The 21,367-nt window shown below is 34.0% G+C and overlaps 1 long non-coding RNA gene across 2 annotated transcripts in view; it reads left to right on the top strand.

Moving 5' to 3' along the window:
* Positions 1-20,742, top strand: part of LOC106507803 — a 617,638-nt gene extending 596,896 nt beyond the window's left edge. Inside the window, exons 5-6 of one of the 2 annotated variants that reach the window (XR_002346466.1) lie at positions 9,316-9,420; positions 18,041-20,742. This is a non-coding gene — a long non-coding RNA (uncharacterized LOC106507803). Of the gene's footprint in view, positions 1-9,315; positions 13,217-18,040 lie in introns of those variants that run through there. The other variant, XR_002346465.1, reaches the window with a different exon arrangement.

Raw genomic sequence — 21,367 nt, 5'->3', positions numbered from 1 at the left:
AGTTAAAGCTAGTTTGTTGCTAAGACCCACATTCTACCTTCATAATTTAAACATTCTTTAATGGAAAAAATACTAAAATCTTAAAGTCTACTGGTGCATCCTAATTTAAGTAACTGCATTTCTTAAGCTGCTCTGCACTTAGTGGTACTATTTCTAAACCCAAGCAACTGGCATTCTGGTAAGCTTGTCCTCATTTCAGGTTTTAGTCCTTTAACTTTAATCCACTTTGCTGTAAGAAATATATCCACAACTCTACCACTTGAAAAAAGGATCATTTTGAAGGTTTCTTCAAGTACTTTATATAAATTGTTTCCTCCAAATACACAATACACCTAGCAGCTAAGGTATTGTTTTATTTTCCAAGTTCAACACTAGTTTGATTATCAATAAAGTGAAAGAGGGGCTAGGAGAAGAATAAATTTTAACTTATCAACCAATTAATTAATAGTACAAGACATGCTTTCAAGGTCACCGTTGCCAGCAGGGGTCTTTAAGTCAAAGATCAACCCACTTTCTTCTTTTGGTTTACTGGCTACTCCATGTCACTACTGGTGACACTGCCTGCTCAACTGTCTCCTCCACCAGCACTTTCTCCTGTTTTCTGCTTTAGCAGGTTAGTCTCTTCAACTTCCTGCCAGCCTTCCTATCCTTTGCACATGCTCTTCCCACAGACCACACCTTTTCCCCACTCATATACTGATCCACCATAATTTTACATTAAAATTTCTTCCTTAGAAAAGCCTAGTCTAACTTAGATTACACCCTACTCCACTGGTCAGTCTAGATCAGTCTCCACTGGGCTTCTCCTTTATGATATATACTACAGCCAAAATAAAAATAATTGATTTGTGTACACAATTGCCAAGGATATATTTCCCTGAATAAAACCTAAACTCACTAAGTGAAGAGAATATGTCTGCTCTACTCACCTCCATTTCTCCAAGCCATAGCAAATAAAAAGTTCTCAATAAAATTTTCCTGAGTGAATGGAGAAGCTGTTCCATTAAACTGGTCATTTCCCAAGGAAACCTCAGGTAGTGAGACATCCATTCCTCTTATCAGCTGATGGATAAAACGAACAAACCAAAACTTCTACTTTCATCAAAGAAACCTTAACACCTTGCAGACTTTTATTTACTATGCTAAAATGAACAAGAGAAAACACAAAAAGGAAAAATAATCCCTCTAAAAAAGCAAAAACAAACAAACAAAAATCCAAAAATATTTGTTCAGATTCAGAATGGAAGAATGGATCATCACTTAAATGGATCTAACATTTTGTAGGTAATTTAATTTTGAGTCAGAAAATACAGTGAAAACAGACAATTTTTCTTATTTATAGGGCACATTTATATCTATAAAGCTCTTTCTGATTAGCAAGTTTTTAATAGCTCGATCGTCCTAGGAAGATGACATAAGAGTTACCAAATCTTTCAACTAATTTGAACAGTTTGTTTAGTGGCTATAAATTCCATCATCTAAGTAAGAGTTTTCATAATTTCTCAGTACCAGAAAAATGCTGATCTGATCTGTGGACTTCAGACGCCTGCTATGTGGCTTGAATTGTCTGAACCTAACTGTTCTTATTTCTCCCGTGTTAGAGAGGCTGGGAGTTGGGGACCAGATAACCAATGGGGCTGTGCATCCTCAAAGGGGCTCTATTTCAATGGCCAAATTATAAAATTTTTCTACATGGATGTTTTGAATAAACATTTTTACTGTAGGGTCCTCAAACTTGGATGTGAAATAGGGAATATTTGCTTAAGTCACATCTAATAACTAAATCATTCAACTTTACTTAATGGAGAACATTTTCAATAATGAAATTCCATATGGGTTTATTGTTGCCCCTCCTGGCATCCAAACTAAGGGCCATTCTCACTTTTTGTGGAAAGGGATTGTTATGAGTGAGTAATGATAGAAGGAATTAACGAATGTATCTTAGAACATTAGAACCATGCAGTAGCCCTGGCTAAGTTTTACTGTCGTGATAAGTTTTATGCTATTCTCTTCTGGTTGTTTTCCTCCTCTTACTGTGTGTAGGATGCAGTTCACACCCACGAATTACAAATATGGTCTATGCCAGGTTCGATTCTGTGGCTATCTCCTTACAAAAAGATTGGCATTGGAGTTCTCTGATGACCTAATGGTTAAAGATTCTGTGCTGTCACTGCTGTGGTGCAGGTTCCTTTCCTGGTCCGGGAATTCCGCATGCTGTGGGCCTGGCCAAAATTAAATTACATTTAAATTAAATTAAATTAAATTTATATTTGGAATCTAATATATGGCACAAATGAACCTTTCCACAGAAAAGAAAATCATGGACTTGGAGAATAGACTTGTGGTTGCCAAGAGGTAGGCGTGGGGGTGGGATGGATGGGGAGCTTGGGGTTAATAGATGCAGACCATTGCCATTGGAATGGATTCACAATGAGATCCTGCTTTGTAGCACTGGGAACTCTGTCTAGTCATTTATGATAGAGCATGATAATGTGATAAAAAAGAATGTACGTGTAACTGGGTCACCATGCTGTACAGTAGAAATAAAAAAGTCAAAGGTAAAAACTCAAAAAAAGATAATGTAGCAATTTAAAAATTAAATTAAATTAAATTAAAAAGCCAACAACACAGACTTCAGCATTGGGCAGATTACCACTGTGTGCATTGTTTGCCTGATTTGGCCACCAATAATACCCCCTTCACAGAACTAAGTAAGAGATTATCTTACTTGAATCTTACTTGATTATCTTACTTGATTATCTACCTTGAGTCTTTAGCACAGTGCCTTGCATGTATTAAGTATCATAGCCATGATCACTGCATGTGCTGCGGGTTCTAGTTTTATATCCTTGTTACCAAGTCTTGATGCAGTTATCGCTCTTTTTCTCACATTCTTTATTTTAAATACTATTTAAAAAATTCTTTTGGACTTCCCAGCATGGCTCGGTGGTTAGCGAATCTGACTAGGAACCATGAGGTTGTGGGTTCGATCCCTGGCCTTGCTCAGTGGGTTAAGGATCTGGCGTTGCAGTGAGCTGTGGTGTAGGTTGCAAACGCGGCTCGGTGTAGGCCAGCGGCTACAGCTCCAATTCGACCCCTAGCCTGGGAACTTCCATATGCCAGGGGAGCAGCCCAAGAAATGGCAAAAAGACAAAAAAAAAAAAAAAAAAATTCTTTTGCAGTTTCTCTCTCCAGTTGTTTCACCCTTTGAAGCCAGTCCAGGAATTGCTGCTGCTTTTCTTTGCACAAAACGGTCTTTTGGGCATTTCCCATGTCATGGGGTTTCTTCATTACAAACCTACATGCAAGTTCACTATGTTCATTATGATGTTTCTTCCACTGCCATCTCTGGACTGAGGCTGTGTGTTCCATAGCCACTGATGGCCTTCTACAACCCGACTCCCAGAGGCTGCTATCCTGACTCTGCTTGGTTCCCACAACTAACTTTACTGCTCCAAGATCTCTCTCTTGCCCACAATGGGAGGTACTAACATGTTTCCTACAGAAAAATCCCCTGCTTTTGACAGTGCTAGAGGAAAGGTAATTACTCCCCCTGAAAGTACATATATGTATAGATATTAATGAAACTAACCCAGTGACCTTACTTGATCACTGAGTACTTCTTAAGTTCTGATTTAAAGCTTCCCAAGATAATGAGGAGGCAGAATCAAGAAAATGTTTCTTGCTTCATCTCTGCTACTGTTTGAGACCAGACGAGTCTATTTTCATTTGTGTATTATTCATTGCATTTCATGTTTATTAAATATGCAAGATCATATGGCGACAGTCTACCTATCCCCTCAAGTAATCCTAGATATATCAGGACCTATAGAGTTAACACATAAATAGTAATCATCACAGTGCCTGGAACCTAGCATACACTCAAAGAGTACATTATTATCCCTCAACTTTAGCATATAAATCTAGTGAAAATTAACTTTGGCTTTGTGAGAAACATTTTCAAGTTTTTCTTATGTGGTATACATCAGAGAACTGATAGAATATATAATACAGACTTTCAAATAATTCCTTTCCCCTCCCAGATTATCAAGAAACTAGAAATTGGATCCTTAGAGTAGATCTATATTAGATATATTTCAACCAGATTACTTCATATTTTCACCATGGTACCTCATGATCTCTCCGGAAACCCTCTACAGAAGAAAGCAGAAGGTAAATTATAACTATTCTAAGAAATCAAAGGAAATTTCAGGTGGGAGTGATAAAGTGACTTTCACTGTCAATGATACAATCTTATTTAAGGAGAGACAGATATGAATATGACACTCATTTTATTTTTTGCCTCAGGCATTTCAACTCTAAAATAGATAATTCCTCTATGGAATAATTAACATTTACCAAGCAACAATAATTTTCCTCATAGTGAGAATTTGCAAATGTGTATATTGCTGACAGAGAGGAAAAGGACCTCCCATTCTCTCCTCTCATTCTCTTACCAAGCTAGATAATTCAGTTTCTGCCAGAGAAATGGTACCTTTAAAACAGAAATCGACTTTACACATCCAATGTGAACTCAGGTTAAAGTTCCCAAATGAATGTCTCTCAAAGCAAGGAAGTTCCCTGAAAGATGGTGTAAGGAATGCAGTCTTTGCATACCACATTTTGCTGAAGTTCCCAGACCTCTTACTCATAGTCATGCTAAAGGCTAGAACTCTCATGGATCATGTGGGGAAACCTTCACTTATGCTGAAAAACGTAAGTTCCCATTGTGTATTTTTATGATCTGTCTCCTTTTGGCTCCAAGAAATGAGCATGAAATTCACAAAGTACCATAAAATCTGACGTAAAATAATAGAATCCCTATTTATTAATCTAAATATTTATCCATTTCTTGAATAAAATCTAACAATATTTTAAGAAAAAGTCACAATACAATGAAAATGGAATTTAAATCTGCTCAAAGTCCTCCAGTAAATTATGATTTAAAGTCATACATCTTTGTTTATGAAAGAATTTTGAAATAAAACTCATCTTTTAGCGCCAGAGTTAAATACCTATTAAATATTAAAATGTTTAAGAACAAATTCCACCATTTGAAGATGGCTTTTAGAAATGATTAGATTGCTAAATAAGTAAATAAATACAAAAGTAGGTAAGAAGAAAAAGTAGGAGAAAAAAAAAGTAAAAATGAAAGGAAAAAATGGAAGAAAAAAGAAAGAAAGTTATGAACATTCAAAGGGAAGTTTAAAAATACATATTTCACAGGACCTTGAAGCACACCTTAACAAATCTGAAAGACTAGAAATCAAATAATGTATGCTCTTAGACTTGAAAGGAACTAAACTAGCAGTCAATAAGAGGAAGATAGCTGGAAAGTCTTTATGTGAAGATTAAATAATATACTTTTAAATAAAACATAAGTCTAAGCAGAAATCTTAAGAGAAAATAAAAATATTTGAACTAAATGAACGAAAAAGGAAAATAAAATTATTATAATGTGTGGGATGACATGAAAGCAATACTTAGAGGAAAATATTAGCATTGAGTACATATATTATAAAGAAAAAAGATGTAAAATCCATAATCTAAATTTACATCTTATGAATTGAGAAAAAAAATGAAATCCAAAGTAAGCAGAAGAAAGTAAATAATAAAATTAGAGCAGAAATCAATGAAATTAACAGCAGAAAAATCAGAACAAAATAACAAAACCAAGAATGTCCCTATATATCACCAATATCCAAATAGAAAAAAAAGTATAAAAAATATGTTATTCATAATAGATGCAAAAATATAAATTTTCTAATAATAAACTTATAAAAATGTGCATAAACAATATGATCCATCCACATAATTTATGGAATTTTATCAAATAAAATAATAAAATAAATGGAAAGCTATCTTAATCTATGTACTCAAAAATTAACAGGATGAATTTTCGAGCAAAATTAAAATGTTTCATTTAGGTATTAATTCTTTAAAATAAAATTATTTAAAATGTCATCAGAAAATAAGATTAATTCAAATGTTTTAGAAAAAAATAGAAAATATTTTTTACTGTCAAATATTTGAATGTAGTATAAATTTAAATAGTGTGAAATGCAGCAATAAATATTAAAATCAAAATAAACCCCATAAGCTGGTTTAGTTATTGACAGTAATTTGAAACACAATGAAAACATGATTTTTAAATCAGTAGGTGAAAAAAATACTTTATTAATTAACCTGGAAATATTTGTTATTGAAAGAAAAAAGGAGGTTCAGATTACCCTATTATACATAAAACCAGAGCAAATTTAAGATCACTCTTTTAAAAAGTTAAATATGAAAAAATGTAACCATAAAATACTAGAGGAAAGTAGAGGCAAATATTATCAGAATGAATATATTCTTATGAAAAAATGATAAATAAAAATTTATTAAAATGATATCAGAAAAATATAAAACTTCTGCATGTCAAATAAAAAGAGTAAGCAATAAATTGGGAAAAGTATGTAGATAAATTATTAATATCCTTAATAACTATAGGATGTTCAGATAGAAGGGAAAATGTTTAAATATACAAATTTTTAATATAGCAAAGTAACACGAACTGGCAATTCATAAAATAATAACTATAAATGACCAGTAAACTTCTGAACTCTCATTCAAAGTACAAGTCATCAAAGATGTGAAAATTTGGGAGTTCCCATTGTGGCTCAGCAATAACAAATCTGACCAATATCTGTGAAGTTGTGGGTTTGATCCCTGGCCTCACTTAGTGGGTTAAGGATCTGGCATTGCCATGAGGTGTGGTATAGGCTGTAGATATGGCTTGGATCCTGCATTACTCTGTCTGTGGCATAAACCAGCAGCTGCAGCTCTGATTGGACCCCTAACCAGGGAACTTCCATATTTCCTTGGGTATGGCCCTGAAAAGAAAAAAAAAAAAAAAAAAGAAAAGAAAAAAAACAGATATTTAATTATCAGTGCATTCCCACTCTTTTTTCTTACTGTTTTAGTAGTCATACTAGGTTAAAATAGGTTAAAGATATATGGATAGATATATTTTTATCTAAAAGTTAAAAATATATGGATACATATATATAATCCCCAGATTATTCGAGGAAATTACACCCTTATAAACTGATAGTGTGTAAAATGATAAAATTTTCCTGAAAAACAACTTGGCAATATAAAGTAAAGGGCTCAAAAGTAATGTTATTCACTTTGAATCAACATTTAAAAAATAATCACTGATGTATTTACAGTTATGATAGTGAAAAATTATAGACAATTTAAATGTCCAAAGAGAAAGTTGTTAAAATAAATTATGGTATAGGTATATGATATACCCTTTGGAAATATTTTAATTATTCATGAATATTATTACATTTATAGTTGTACAATAATCATCACAACCAAATTTTATAGCATTTCCATTCCAAACCCTAAGTGCATCCTCCCAGCCCCCAACCTGCCTCATTTGGAAACCATAAGTTTTTCAAAGTCTGTGAGTGTCTGTTCTGCAAAGAAGTTAATTGTGTCCTTTGTTAAATTCCACATATAAGTGATAGCATTTGATGTTGGTGTCTCACCATCTGACTGACTTCACTTAGTGTGATAATTTCTAGGTCCATCCATGTTGCTGCAAATGCCATTACTTCTTTCCTTTTAATGGCTGAGTAATATTCCATTGTGTATGTGTATCACATCTTCTTTAGCTGCTCCACTGTTGCTGGGCATTTAGGTTGTTTCCATGTCTTGGCTATTGTATATAGTGTTGCAGTGAACATTCAGAGTACATGAGTCTTTTCGAGTCATGCTTTTCTCTGGATAGATCCCCAGGAGTGGGATTGCTGGATCAAATGGGAGTTCTATGTTTAGTTTTCTGAGGAATCTCCATACTGTTTTCCACAGTGGCTGCACCAATTTACAATGCCACCAAGAGTGTACTAGGGTTCCTTTTTCTCCACACCCTCTCCAGCACTTACTATTTGTAGACTTTTTGATGATGGCCATTCTGGCCAGTGTAAGGTGGTACTCATAGTGGTTTTGATTTGCATTTCTCTAATAATGAGTGATGTTGAACAGCTTTTCATGTGTTTTTTGGCCATCTGTATGTCTTTGGAGAATTGTCTGCTTAGATCTTCTGCCCATTTTTTGATGAGGTTGTTTGGTTTTTTTGGTATTGAGCTGCAGAAGGTGTTTATAAATTTTGGAGATTAATCCCTTGTCAGTCGATGCATTTGCAAAGATTTTCTCCCATTCTGTGGGCTGTCTTTTCGTTTTGTTTAGGGTTTCCTTTGCTGTGCAGAAACTTTTAAGTTTAATGAAGTCCCATCTGTTTATTTTTGTTTTTATCATCGTTACTCTAAGAGATGGATCTGAGAAGATGTGGCTCTGGTTTATGTCGGAGAGTGTTTGGCTGTGTTTTCCTCTAAGAGTTTTATAGTGTCTGGTCTTATATCTAGGTCTTTAATCCATTTTGAGTTTATTTTTGTGTATGGTGTTAGGAAGTGTTCTAATTTTATTCTTTTACATGTAGCTGTCCAGTTTTCCCAGTACCACTTATTGAATGTTCTGTCTTTTCTTCATTCTTGCCTCCTTTGTCATAGATTAGTTAACTGTAGGTGAGTGGGTTTAATTCTGGGCTTTCTATCCTATTCCACTGATCAATATTTCTGTCTTTGTGCTGGTACCACACAGTTTTGATGACTGTAGCTTTGCTAGTTTCATAGTACATTGTTCATGATAAATGGGTAAGTTATAGAATGGTAAAGTTATAAACGGGTAAGTTATAGAATGGTGTGTATAACACTTCCAAATTTTGTATAACTAAAGAAATATATATGTATATATAAATGATTGTGTTTGTATACATATGAATAGTAATAGTTATTTTGAATTTTATAGATGATTTATGTTTTATTTGTCTTTCTGTTAAAATGTTCTGATTTGGAAAAGTTGTTTCAAATAATGAAACTTGAAATTTGACCTCAATTAAATACAAATTAACATGCCTGTGACACAAAGATGAAGTAGTAACATGGAATTAATAGTATTTCTAAAGAGAAAGCCACTTTAAAACGCAATAGCATGTTTAAAAAAATACAGCATATTTAGAATAAAATGTTAAGGGACAGTAACTTCACTAACACCACTTAAAAAAATGGTGTACATAACAGCACCATGAAGTTTCATTTCCCAAAAATGCAATAATTCTAACTTTTGAACTGTTTTAATTTGATAAATTTAAGAATCATGAGAGCAATATTCTAAGGCATCTGCTAAAATCATAAGCCATTGATTACCTTGACCCTAATTATGGAATATGCTACTTCCTGACCAGCTTGCCTTGCTGTTGTGTTGCAGAAGGAGATACTCAGGTGAAGGTGAAAGAACACACAGCCATCTATAAACTTCAGCATAAAAGAGCTGAATAACAACACCAGTGTCCATCATCGTACCTCCCTGAAGGTGGGTGTTTATGAGAAATGTCCAGAGGACAAAAGTAAGGCATGAATTGGACAACCCCCCGTTGGTAACTTACATCCTGAAACAAGAGATTTGATTACCCTTATCATTATCTCTGCTTGCTGAGCAGAGCTCCCAAAGCTATTAGTGGTCATAAAATTACCCAGCTGTTTTTTAAATTCAACCATAGTATTTGACTCAGTGACCTCTTCGGTCAATGAATTTCACAGGTTGACTATACACATTTATAAGGCATTATTTACTTCAATTTGTTCTGAATTTACTGCCCCTTATTTTTATCAAGTGTCTCCTTGTCCTCATCTTATTATGAGACAAGGTTAAAAAAAAAAGGTGTCCTTTGTAATTCTGAATGCTTCAATCAATGACTTTTCTAAAATACACCAGATTTTAGAATCTTTTATTAGGAAAATGAAAAATCTAGCTGTATTCCATCTAGTCTCTATTAATATTTTATTCTCACCATGATTTTTTATTACTTGGCTGTGAATTCAATGCCTGTTATACCTCCTCATTCTATTTCTTTCATGTTACTAACAGCACAAGAATGACAATCATGAATATGTATCTTTTTCCAATAAGAAAATTCAGGTTTGTAATGATCTGAAATGATTAAAATCTAATATGATTTTCTATTAATTGAAATATTTTTCTTGGTAAAGCAAATATATTCCAAATACTTAAATTTCAAGCTAACTGAACTAGAGCTTCAATAAGTTTCCTTCAATAAGGTATTTTTGACATTATCTCCTCTAGAGTAGATTCATTTGTGAGATTGTTCTGCAGTGATTTGGATCCACCAAAATTAGAGGAGTGGATAAGCTGATTATCTAGTCATGTGATTCTATTGCAGTTCATCTGAATAAAGGATTTTGTATTTTACCACAAAGTTGTCCTTCATGGACTGAGCCCCCATGTTTCTCACCACAATATTTAGAGATATTCTAACTCAGAGAAATAATTTCAATGTATGGAATTTATGTATTTTTGCAGTACTGTGTTTTATAGTTATAAATGGTTATGTTGAGCTAAAATTATTTATTTCATGTATACAGTTAGGTGTATAGTTAGTTATGTTTCAAGTATACAGTTAGGTATAATTTTCTTTTACATGGCACTTTCTTCAACGGTTGAAAACACATGCAAACCCTGTTGTATGTCATCATGATCATTCAGGACTCCCTCATTTATGTAATAGATTTTTGGAACTACTTTAGAAATAAAGTGAGAAATGATGCAAGTAAAAAACAATTAAAACACAGGGCAGCAAGAGAGTAGTCTCTCCTTGTTACATAGCTTCTCTTAAGGATAGTACAGAGAACAACTGCTTGATGAAAATACAAGTTTCCGTGTTTCAGCTCCGACCTGCTAAATCAAACTCTTAATATCCTGGGACTAGAGAATCAGCCTTTAAAACTAACTCCTGGAGTTCTCTGGTGGCAGAGTGGGCTAAGCATCTGGCATTGCCACTGCTGTTGCTCAGGTCTCAGCTGTAGTGTGAGTTTGATCCCTGGCCCTGGAACTTCCACATGCAATGGGCACAGCAAAACAATAAAGAGAAAAAAACCTAACTCCTTATCTGTGCTCATCACAACTCTCTTTAGACCCCCGTATCAGTTTTAACTTTTTCCTGGGAACCTCTTCCATACTTGTAACTTCAGCTATATACTTGCTACAGTCTTATCTCCAGCTTGGAGTTCACTTTTGAGTACCAGGTGTCATCTTCTGGTTTGTCTCATCAGAGATATTTCATATTCAAACTGAAGTAATGACTTTCCCCTAAAACTTTGCTTTTGGGCCACTTATTTAAGTGTCCAAACTAGAAAGTATTGATTATCTTTTCCTCTTCCTCTTCCCTTTAATATTTAAGTAGTGAAATCTATTGTCATCCATTATTGGATATCTCCTGGGTTTTATGTTGAGAAAATATATTCATCCCTGAGATCAGATGAACCATATTTCTTATGGAATGATGGAGCATGATTGCTAAATTGTGGATTGGAATTAGAGATTCAGGAGACTGAAAAGTAGCCCCATGGGGGCCAAAGCCCAAGACTGTTTTATAGCAGCAAGCAAAATTCAAATCATAATTAATGTTAACAGAGGTTTAACTGAGTCCTTGTTGAACATAAGAATTGTAATATATTGAAAGGAAACTAAAGAATTGCAGAAGTCTATAAATGTAAAATATGAAAATTAGCTTAGAATTTTATGGTACCTCATCATCTTATAATGGTTAAAACTAAGTATTGGTCAGAGTTTTCAATTTATTCAAATATAGGTTAATAGAGTTTTAATAAAACAATATTTATGTTTATCTTTTTCTTATGATTAAATTAGCATAAAGTTACATTCAGATACATTTTTGCAGAAAATAATTATAAATACTCTAGAGGCCCAAATATGCCATTTTGAAAGCCCTTAATTCACTCTGCTCTTCTGAAACACTGGTAGAAAATGAGGTTCTTGAAACAGTATATCCCATTTTGACATTATCACAAAGATTCTTCGAATTCAAGTTAAACTTTCTTATGAATTTGGCAGTGCTAATTACCAAGATGTCCATTTCAGAAGAAAACATTTAAGGTAGTAATATATTCTGTCATTACCTCCATACAAATTCAAAATTTGATCATTGATACTTGGAGATGAGATTTCCTTTCCAAACAATACAGAACAACAGTTATTTTTATCACCAGTTCAGAAAGAACATATAACAGTTTATGTGTTGTGCGTGTGCAGTAGTTAAGAATTTATTCTGTATCAGATCATTTTATTTTCGTCCTTGTGTGAAGCTTTGATGAATACTCTAAAACAGTGTTTATTATGTAACATTTGATACATACTAATGCAGGTTGCAAAGCAATATAAAAAGACACATAAATTGACCAATCTAGTTATAAAATCATCTATAGTGTGGCCTCAGTGAGTATATGTCTCCTTGACCCCACTCTTTAGCCTTCCCAATATAGGTAGCACCCTCCTGAAATATGTGTTTACCATTTCTTTCCATTTAAAAAACATAGTTTGAGGATAATCACTCATCAGGTTTTTAAAATTCATTCATGTGGTTTCATAAAATTGTAATTTGTTTAGTTTCGCTATAATCTAACATTCCACTGTATGGTTATTCCACATTTTATTTACCCATTCTGGTGATAATTGTTTGGGTTGTCTTAAGTTTTTGCTATTAAGAGGAATAGTATTGTTAATATTCTTGTAAGGTCTTGTGGTACACCTGCATAAATGTTCTCTGTGGTATAGATCTCAAAGTAGAATTGCTGAGTTGTAGGGAAGGAGAATTTTCATACTTAGAAGAAAGTGCCAAATTATTTTCCAAAAGGATCGTACTAATTTACACCCCTGCACATGAAGCATATGAAGATTCTCATTAATCCATATCCTCACCAAAACTTGTATTGCCAATTATAACATTTGTTAATCTGGTGGATCTAACATGGTAGATCATACTAGTACTAATGACTAATTCTGCGATTACTGTGGGAAATAAACATCCTCATATTTTTATTTGCTATTCAGATTTATAAATGTTGCCAATTTATGTAGTTTGTCCACTTAAAAAATTTTTTTATGGCCATACCCACAGCATATGGAAGTTCCCAGCCAGGGATTGATTCCTAGCCAAAGCTGCAGCCTACATGGCAGCTGTGATAATGCCAGGTCCTTTAACTCTCTGTGCCAGGCTGAGAATCAAACCCACACCTCCACAGAGACCCAAGATGCTGCAGTCAGATTCTTAACCTACCACACTATGGTGGGAACTTCCTACAATTGGATTCTTTTTAAAAAAGAATTTATTATTATTGATTTACAAGGTTTTGTCAATTTCTGCTGTACAGCAAAGTGACCCAGTCATACATATATATATTCTTTTTTCACATTATATCATGCTCCATCACAAGTGGTTAGATATCTAGTTCCCTGTGCTATACAGCAGGATCTCATTCCCTGTACACTTCAAATGCAAGAGTTTTCATCTAGTAACTCCAGATCCCAATCCATCCCACTCCCTCTCCTTCCTCGCTGGCAAACACAGGTCTGTCCTCCATGTCCATGATCTTTTCTGTTTTGTAGATAGATCATTTGTGCCATATTTTAGACTCCACATATAAGTAATATCATACGGTGTCTTTCTCTTTCTGACTTATCACTCAGTATGAGTCTCTAGTTCCATCCATGTTACTGCAAATGGCATTATTTTGTCTTTTTTACGGCTGAAATAGTATTCCATTGTATATTTGTACAACATCTTCCTAATCCATTCATCCATTGATGGGCATTTAGGTCGTTTCCATGTCTTGGCTGTTTGGCTCTTGTGAATAGTGCTGCGATGAACATAGGGGTGCATGTATCTTTTTCATGAAAGTTTTGTCTGGATATATGCCCAGGAGTGGGATTGCTAGGTAATATGGTAGTTCTATATTTTGTATTCTGAGGTATTTCCATACTGTTTTCCATAGTGGTTATATCAATTTACATTCCCATCAACAGTGTAGGAGGGTTCCCTTTGCTCTATGTCCTCTCCAGCATTTGTTATTTGTTGACTTGTTAATGTTGGCCACTCTAATTGATGTGAGGTGGTACCTCACTGTAGTTTTGAGTTGCATTTCTCTAATAATTAGTGATGTTGAGCATTTTTTTCATGTGCCTGTGGCCATCTGTATGTCTTCTTTTTGAAATGTCTATTTAGATTTTCTGTCCATTTTTCAATTAGGTTGTTTGTCTTTTTATTGTTGAGTTGTATGAGTTTTTGTACATTTTCTAGATTAAATCTTTGTCAGTTAAGTCATTTGCAAAACTTCTCTCACATTCTGTGGGTTGTCTTCTCATTTTTTAAATGGTTTCCTTTGCTGTGTAGAAGCTTTTGAGTTTAATTAGGTCCCATTGATTTATTTGTGTCTTTATTGTCTTTATTCTAGGAGGTGGATCAAATAAGATGTTGCTGTGATTTATGCCAAAGAGCATTCTGCTTATGTTTTTTTCTAGGAGTTTTATAGTATCTGGCCCTACATTTAGGGCTTTAATCCATTGTGAGTTTATTTTCGTGTATGGTATTAGATAATATTCTAATTTCATCCTCTTACATGAAGTTGTTCAGTTTTTCCAGGACCATTTTTTGAAGAGATTATCTTTCTTCTACATATGTTCTTGCCTCCTGTCATAGATTGCCATTGGATTATTAACCCACTATGCCACAGCAGGAACTCCTGCCCATTTTTATATTGGGCTGTTTATCTTTTTCTTATTGATTTGTAAGAATTATTTATATGTGTTATTAAAGTTCACATAGATAAATGAGTTAAAAAGTATTTCTCTTTTTATTTTGTAGGAAGATTTTTACAAAGTTAGAATGATTTACTCTTTGAAAGTGTAATAGCATTTTTCCTGTAAAACAGTAGAGAATTATATAAGCAGGCATTTCTCAGCCTAGTTTATTTCTCCTTAGTTTGAGGTTTTTTTATTTCAAATGCTATTTTAATTGTTTCATTGTACTTTTTGTTCTGCAGTTTCACTGCACTATTCCTAAGGGTGAAATACATTAGTTTTTGATGTCTTAACATGTTTTTCTTTATCTGTGAATTTATCTTTTTCCATAACTATAACTGAATATTATTTTTCTTCTTTTTTTTCTATGGACTCCTTTAACTCTAATGAACATATGCTAGTTATCTCCATTCTATCCTAGATATATCTTAATCTTTCTTTTGTATGCTCATATTTTGTTTATATTTCATTTTGAAATTTCTCTCTGAATATTTTCTATCTCACAGATTCTCTCTTCAGTTGTCTCTAATCTTTACACTAAGGCATCCAGTCAATTTACAGTTCTTAATTCTAAATTTCTATTTTGTTTTATCCTGAATTTTCCTTTACAAAATTGCTTTTTATACTCATATTTTCCTCTGTCAATTTGTGATTTCATCTTGACATTTCACTCATTTTTGCTTATATTGTATATTATCTAATGATTCCAGTGTCTAATGTCTTTGGATTCTAATCTCTTGATGTTTCTATATGTGTTCTTGACATTTGATTACCAACTGATTTTGCTGATCATAACTGATAAAATTTTAATGGCTATACTACATTCATTCTTCAGAAAACAATTTTTTTAATTTATTCATTCAAAGAATCAAATGATGCTCTCAATTTGGGATCATTTTAGTTCCCTCCAAACACCCATACTTAATGTTAGAGTTTTAGTTCCCCCACTGCTCCAAAAGACCAATGCTTAACAAATACAGTTGTTTGCCTCAAGTCTGCCTGTCTTTAAAGTTTGCATAAGGTGCAAAACTTCCACACATATACCAGCTCAAATATTTCTGATTTACTAAATACTTTGTTTTTTATTTATTTATGAATCTGGAAGATTTCCCAATTTTTATTACCCCAGAAATGCATTAGAAAGTATGTTTTATACAGAATCTGCTTTTCTTTCAGTGGAAGGAGTTTTTCAGAGTTTCTAGTTCTACAGATTTCCTATGAAAAAAAGAGGGTATTTTTTTAAAAAGCTCTCTGTACAGTCTACTAAATCATATAAATTCAACATACACATATAAAAGGGGTCTAAAATTTTAATAAAGATTTAAAAAATAAAAAATAATAGTACCTCTGCAATCTGTATTATCAAAAGTGAGAAAAAAGTCAATTTAAAAACTGTGTGATTTTAGTTAGTATTTTAAAAAATCTTCTGTAATTAAATGTTTAATAAGAGTGAAAAAGGGAGTTCCTGTCGTGGCACAGTGGTTAACGAATCCGACTAGGAACCATGAGGTTGCGGGTTCAGTCCCTGCCCTTGCTCAGTGGGTTAACGATCCGGCATTGCTGTGAGCTGTGGTGTAGGTTGCAGACGCGGCTTGGATCCCGCGTTGCTGTGGCTCTGGTGTAGGCCAGTGGCTACAGCTCCAATTTGACCCCTAGCCTGGGAACCTCCATATGCCGCAGGAGCGGCCCAAAGAAATAGCAAAAAGACAAAAAAAAAAAAAAAGAGTGAAAAAGATACCTCTCATTAATCTTCCCCTCCCAATTGTGAAGATTCTAATAGCAGAATGAATAAAACAAATTAAATATTAAAAAATTTAATGATTGGAATGGAAATTAATTAGTAAATCAAACTTTTTATATTCTGATTTATTAAATATGATATTGGTGATATCCCAGCAGTAGAGAATTACTCTCCCAAATCTAAAATTTAAAATATATAAACTATTTTTTTTTTGGCCTAGAGCTAGCAGGTTTCACTGTATGAAATAGGCAAGAAGAATGGCGTGCATCCAGGAACAGTAGTGTGTGTACCTGTTTGTGTGTGCATGTGACACAGTGGTTCCAATTCAATTTTCAATTCGAAAGTTTGAAGAAATGGTCAGGAGCGATTTTGCGCTAAAGGTTAATGTATATTATACTCGGCTCATGAATAGCTAATGAAATAAGCAAAGTAATAAGGGATGAAATATATACATAAGAAAAAGGGGGATCATGTTGGTGTTGTCTTCCCAGTAGGTGATATCCAATTTATAGTAACTTTGATTTCACACTATTAATGCTACCTAGAATTACACTAAAGTGTTAGATAAAAGAGATTTGTCAATTATTACTTATGTTATTACCATAATTCTAATAAAATACTTTTCAGGATTATAAATCCCAATAAAATCCTTGGGAATGTTAGGATCATAAACAGCAGAGAGTAATATCTTAATTATACTATAATTATATTAATACATTTGGTGGGATAAAAAGCCTATAAAGAAATAGTATACATTTCACATATTAAATATATTATTTCCTTGCAATTATTATACTGTAATATTATCAAAGAATTCATTAATCAATAATCTTAAAATAATTTTTAATTTTAAAACTTACTTTTTCAACATCACTATGAAATTAGCAGATAACAAAGCTAAGGCATGTCAAGTTATTAATTATAGACATTCAGGCTATGTTTATATGATACTTAAACAACAGGTAGAATCTGACATTATTAGAGCTAGTTGCAGAATTCCCGTCATGGCTCAGCAGTTAATGAACCCAACTGGGATCCGTGAGGATGTGGGTTTGATCCCTGGCTTCACTCAGTAGGTTAAGGATCCATTGTTGCTGTGAGCTATGGTGTGGGCCGGCAGCTACAGCTCTGATTGGACCCCTAGCCTGGAAACTTCCATTTGCTGAGGGTGTGGCCCTACACAAAAACAAAAACAAAACAACAACAACATCAAAAAACTAGTTGGCAATCTGAAGAAGAGAGTAATGATTACAAATTATGTAGCAATTGACATACTAAGCCTGAAGATAAGAGGAGAAGAGCAAGATTTGCAGCTCTCTGCTCTCCAAATTAAAGCACCAAAGAAGAAATCACTCAGTTGCTAAATCCTGGCTGTTTAGGAAAAAAAAAAAAGACAAATGTGTCATCATTTTCCAGCCATAATATTAGTAACTGCTTTGAATTTTAAGAACTTAAAATTTTTCATTTTGCCCACAGTATACCCAGAGTTTTACTTTAACATTTTGTGGTGGTCTTTCACTGTAGTATTCTTGTTTTGTTGTCGTTGTTTGTTTGTTTTAATATGCTTGTTTTATCCAGGCAATTTATTTCCAACAACAGTGCTTCTGCAGAAATATTCTTAATACTTTGAGCCCATAAAGATAATTACATATTTGAAAAAAGGTAAGATTTGGGGAGACAAATTATTTGGTTTTTAATGCTCCTTATTTCAAGTCTTTTTCTTCCTCACATCTGCTGTTTCTTTCAGGTCTTTATAAGTCCTTCTTTAGTTATCTTTTTATTTTTCAATTCAAGAGTGGTTTAACAAGTTCTTAGTAAAAACATTTGAATGTAGTGTTATCACAGGGGCAACATTATACAAACAAGAATCAAGCAAAATCATAGACAATTAAATCAGCTTGTCCCAAGTCACATAATACAATTTTTTTTCAGAAGTAACCTTTACCAAAGAAGCATGTTTGAACTCTGTCTTCAAAACCTTCTGAACCATGACTTGGAGTTAGCAAAGTAGGCTGTGGCCATGGGCTTCAGCACAACTAGAAATAGTTGGAGGCTAAACTCCTTAGCATAAATTATGGTTCTTAAGTACCAGTTCTTCTCAATGTCCAATGTTAATTTTACTGGTGATTTCTCTTGGAAATAATATTTAAAGTAGTACTTTTTCACTTACGATAGGATAATAGTTCAGGCCTATGGTCTGTATTATACCATGTACGTAAAAAGAGGAACCTTGTGTGGGGCTGTGTCTCCATTCATACTTCATAGTTAATTTGTGCAACAATGAAATAGTAAAACCAGCAACAGTGACAGGCTCCCTAGAGATGATATGTATCTAACTGCCCCTGTAGAGATGCAGTTGTGAGTTTGTAGGAACCAGAGACAGCTACCCCTTGTTAAACTGCTATATACTAGTGTGTGTGTGTGTGTGTGTGTGTGTGTGTGTGTGTGTGTGTGTGTTATAGCAAGCACTGCAGCCGTATTTGTGAGGATTCTCTACCTGACTCTATAATGCCCTGACTGCTTTAGCGCAGTGACGAGCATCCTGCTGTCCAGAGGACAGTTGGAACTGCCTTACCTCTCAGGAGGCCTTGGCCTCCACTGGAAGAAGTGTATGTTCATGCTCCTAAGCTTGGGTGTGGGGCCGTGTGAACGTCTTTTGTTGATGGATCAAAAGTTCATCTAATCCAGGGGGAGCTCACTGCACACAGGATATTTAAGACTCAGAACAAGAAGTATTTGTGAATGTTGAAAATAGAAATATGGCCTTGGCTTGAGTGAACACAGAAAAGGAAAGTGAAGCCATCTATTTGGTTTTAAATTGTTAAAATTCCTGTCAGAAGAATAAAGTGAGTAGTACAAATCCTTCCTTTGATGCCGGGGACTGGAACAGAGCACTCTTCCTTTGTCGCTGGAAAATGTTTAAATGACAACAATTTGAAAGGCTTCAGAAAACGGACCGAATTGTTTAGTTTCTTGTCCAAAGGAGTTGGAAAAAAAAAAAAAAAAACCAACAGAAGATGGAAAGAGGGTGAAAGAGAAAGAGAAAGACAGAGAGGGAGAATGTCATAGATCATACAGAATGCTTAAAAAATTAAAATGAACCAGTTCTTCCAAAAAATAGAAAAAAGGCATAAGATCTTTGAAAGTTTCTGTTTATTAAATGATCAAATGAACTCCCATTTTGAGAACAAGAAAAAAAAGATATAAATTTATACGTAGGTGTGCAAAAGAAACTAGACTACTAATATATAAACCCTCCTAAATGACATATAATTCATTTAATTGTTGCAAGGTAAATATGTATCAGGTTGGTATGGGAGATATTTCTGAGGTATTAATATTGATATATGTGATTATATGATTATATTGATGCTCTTTTTTGATAAATGAGGCAATATTTTCATATCATCTGGTTTTATGATTTTTTAAATGTGATACTTGACTAGGCACCACCCATTCATCAACAGCATCAAGTTTTTGCTATCAATCCAAGGAAATGTTCTTCCATGGCTAGCAAAGTCATTCCCTAGTTATTTCCTAAAGAATTCAGTATACACAGAGGGATTATTTATTATTTACCTGCTAAGTCTCAGATACTATTTTAAGTGCATTAAAAATATTAACACATTTTATCCTCATAACAATCCTATACTATAGCTCGTGTAATTACATGAAGCACAGTGTGACTCATTGACATGTGTGAATCACCCAGCAGGGGCAAGCCCATGGCTCTGACTCCAGGGTCTTCTGAACTGTAAATCACCACACTAGGCCAGCCAGAGAGAACAGTGAAAAAGAACCTATATTTTCGTTTCCATCCTTATTTCAGTTTTATCTGAACTTGAAAGCAATTACAAACAAATAAAGCACAATAACAAAAAATAGTTGGCTGTCATTGTTAGCAATGTCTGACATCAAGCAGGTGATTTTATAATGCTTAGCCAGGTTTGAATGACCTAAATTTTAAAAAGCATTACAAAACAAGCATAATCTAAGTTAGTGCTGAATTCTATAAAACTAGAGCTGCTACTTTCACAGATTGTAAATGGCCAGAGGGCTCTCAACTTTATGCCACAAAAAGAGATCTGAAGGGATTATATTCATTTTCTGTTACTGATTTTATTGTATTTTGATGTATCAAAGAGATAAATTAAGACCAGTTAATTCTAACTTGGCTCTGGAATTAGCTTACTCCTCTCATATCTTCCATCTTCAAAGAAAAAAATTTTTTCAATGTATATACAGGAGTTCCCATAGTGGTGCAGTGAAAAAAAATCCAACTAGGAACCAGGAGCTTGCGGGTTCGATCCCTGGCCTTGCTCAGTGGGTTAAGGATCTGGTGTTGCTGTGAGCTGTGGTGTAGGTCACAGACGTGCCTCAGATCTGGCATGCTGTGGCTCTGGCGTAGGCCAGAAGCTACAACTCTGATTTGATCTCTAGCCTGGGAACCTACATATGCCACAGGTATGGCCCTAAAAATACAAAAAGACAAAAAAACTGGATATACAATTGATCCTTAAACAACTCAGGGGTTAAGGGCCCCACCCCTCTACACAAAAATCCGTGTATAACTTATAGTTGGCCATCAGCATAAGCTGTTCCTCCATATCCCAAGTTCCTCTGTATCTGTGATTCTTCATCCACAGATTCAACTAACCATGGAACCTGTAGCACTGTAGTATTTACTATTAAAAAAAGAATCCATGTATTAATGGACACTTGCATTTCAAACCTGTGTTGCTCAAGGGTCAACTGGATATACATCTATATGTCTATATCCCTTATAGTATCTCATGTTATTCTAATCCTAAAGATGTCTGGAAACATAAGAAAACAAAGGACATCAAATATAGAGAAAAGAGAGTATTCTATAAAATTTTTCAAACCACTCAGATTAGGATGAAA

Source organism: Sus scrofa, chromosome 8 (assembly GCF_000003025.6).
Source record: "Sus scrofa isolate TJ Tabasco breed Duroc chromosome 8, Sscrofa11.1, whole genome shotgun sequence".
In the NCBI taxonomy this organism is placed as follows: domain Eukaryota; kingdom Metazoa; phylum Chordata; class Mammalia; order Artiodactyla; family Suidae; genus Sus; species Sus scrofa.
Note: the sequence above shows the minus strand (reverse complement) of the source record. Positions and strands in the feature narration are given on the sequence as shown.